The sequence below is a fragment of the Athene noctua genome, unplaced genomic scaffold (genome assembly GCF_965140245.1).
Source record: "Athene noctua unplaced genomic scaffold, bAthNoc1.hap1.1 HAP1_HAP1_scaffold_122, whole genome shotgun sequence".
Lineage (NCBI taxonomy): Eukaryota > Metazoa > Chordata > Aves > Strigiformes > Strigidae > Athene > Athene noctua.
Window position 1 is genome coordinate 117,501 of NW_027437600.1, and position 2,500 is coordinate 120,000.

The 2,500-nt window shown below is 78.5% G+C and overlaps 1 non-coding gene across 1 annotated transcript in view; it reads right to left on the minus strand.

The window, feature by feature from the left end:
- Nucleotides 1-147, minus strand: part of LOC141955116 (5.8S ribosomal RNA) — a 153-nt gene extending 6 nt beyond the window's left edge. The window contains exon 1 of the ribosomal RNA XR_012632373.1: nt 1-147. This exon is cut by the window's left edge and continues 6 nt beyond it. This is a non-coding gene — a ribosomal RNA (5.8S ribosomal RNA).
- Nucleotides 148-2,500: the final 2,353 nt, after the last annotated feature.

Genomic DNA, 2,500 nt, shown 5'->3' on the forward strand with positions numbered 1-2,500 from the left:
TCAGACAGGCGTAGCCCCGGGAGGAACCCGGGGCCGCAAGTGCGTTCGAAGTGTCGATGATCAATGTGTCCTGCAATTCACATTAATTCTCGCAGCTAGCTGCGTTCTTCATCGACGCACGAGCCGAGTGATCCACCGCTAAGAGTTGTCTGCCTTTCGGCACCGCCCCGCGCACGCGGAGGGGCCGGGACCGCTCCGCAGAAGCGGCCCCCTTCTCGGACGACGGACCGCCGCCCCACCGACCGACCGACCGCCCCCCTCCGCACGCGCGGAGGGGGCGCGCGACGACCGGCGGGCGACGGTCGCGCCTCGCCTCAGATGACCGTACCGACATCACAACGGAGGGAAGGAAGGGAAGGGTGAAACAAGCTCCGAACGGCAAGGGCCCGGGGAGCCCGCGCTCCCGACCGACCTGGGGAAACAACAAGCACCTTGCTCGCTTCGGAGGCGGCCCAGGCGCCCGGGCTCGGCCCGGCCTCCGCACGGAGGGCCGGCGGCGCGTCCGACCGCGCGCCCGGACCTGCACCCGCCTCTCGCTCGCGCGGAGGGGGGAAACCACAGACGCTGACCGCCGCGCGGGCGACCAGCGGGGGCGCCCCGCTCGCGCCGCGCGCGCCTCCGCGCCGCCCAGCGCCCGCGCGCTGCGACAGCCGGCTCCTTGCCCCCGTGGCCCCGAAACCCCGGCTCTCGCCCCGACGCCGGGAACGCCCGCGCGGCGCCGCCGCCGCACCACACCGGAGACAGGGACGGACGGCCAACCGCCGGAACCCGAGACGGCGACGCGACGCCGCCGCCCGGCGCTCCGCCCGACCGCCGCCCGGCCACCGCACCGCCGCGGCTGCCCTCCCGGAGCCGCCGCCGCCGCTTCTCGTCTCGGCCCCTTCCGCAGGCACGCGCCAGGCAGAAGGCGGACGCCGCTGAGCCGGAGGCGACGCCCCCTCTCCCCGCTTCCGCGCGGAGAACGGGACGGGGAACGCCCCTCGGCCGCCCACCCGCCTCGCCTGACCGAGACCGGGAAAGGCGACTGCGAAGCGACGGGCAGGACCCGGGACGGGACAGGCCACGCGGCCGGCCACCGAGCGACCGCCGGCCGGCACGCCGAGCGGCGGCGCCGCCGCCGCCGCTCGGGCCCGGGGGCTGCGCCGCCCCTCCCCTCAGCCGGGGCGGGAAGGGGTGGGGGTGGCAAGCAAGGAGCACGAAGCCGCAAGCGCGCCGCTGCGCGTCCACGGAGACGCGGCGGCCCGAGCAGGCCGCCCCGCCCGGCGAGACCCCCGACCGTGGGGGAATCGCCATCGCCCCCGACGGCGAGAGAGCCCGCGCTCCCCGCCGGGGGGGGGGGAGGTTCCCCTTCGCGTTTCGAGGGCGAGGCAGGCCGGCTGCGGCCGACCGAACGCCGCCGGTCTCGCCGCCGAGACCGGACCGCGGAGAAGGGGGGGCAGGGGGGACACCCCTCCCCGGCGCGGCCGCCCGAGGGGACAAAAAGCCCACGGCGTGGGCGGCGGCCGCCATGGCCAGGGCCTGCACGAGAGCGACTCCCGCCCCTGGAGGCTCAACCGCCGCACACGGCCGGGGCCCGCCCCTGCGGGTCGCACCGAGCCGCCCGAGTCTTTAAACCTCCGCCCGGCTCCGCGGCCTTCGACCCCCGGGCTCAGCCGAGGGAGGGCCGCGGAGGCGCGGACGCTAGGTACCTGGCCCTGGGGTGAGGGAAACATCCTCAAGGGCCCCGCGGGGGTGCCTCCCCCGCTGCCGCCATCGGGGGAGCGTCCGCCCGCGGGGGCGCGCCCGACATCCGCCACCACCACCACGTCCTCCTGGCCCGGGGCCCGAGGTTTCCCTCAGTATCCCGGCGCTGCGCCCGGGAGGAGAGCCGTGGCTCGGGCCGCCCGCTGGCGCGCGGGACACGGCCCGGCGCGGGAACTCGCCCGCCGGCCCGAGGGCCGGCGCCACGCACCCGAGCCCGGAACGCCCAGAGGCCTCGGCCCTGCACGCGGCCGGCCGGCCCCCCGGCGGGCTTGCTCCGCAGCAAGCCCGCCACGGTGCGGGCAGGAAGGATCGGGGGAGACGCCTCCCCCGACCCCGGCGAGGCCTGCTCTGCCCGCCGCCCCTCTCGCCGGGCTGGCGCCGGCCGCGCCCAGCCCGTCACCGCCAACGGCTCGCGCCGGTCCCCTCTCCCTCTCCTGCGCGCGCCCGAGCGCCGGGGGCTTTCCGCTCGGCCGGCCGGGGTTCCCGCCTCCACGCGCCCCCACCACACCGGCGGCCACCCCCTCTTCCCCCTACGCGCCGCCGCTCGCGCTCGGACCGGCGGTGCCCTGGCGCTCCGGGAGGGCCCTCGGCCGCCGCACCCCCACGCACCACCCCGGTGGCGGCAGCGGACTGCCGTCGGGCAAGGCCGTGGGGAGAGGGGGTTCGGGTGCCCGGAGCCGGACGCCCGCCGGCGGCGGAGCCCAGCCGAGGCGAGAAGCAGGGGGGTGGCGACGGCGTGGCGGGGGGGAGCGCTCGG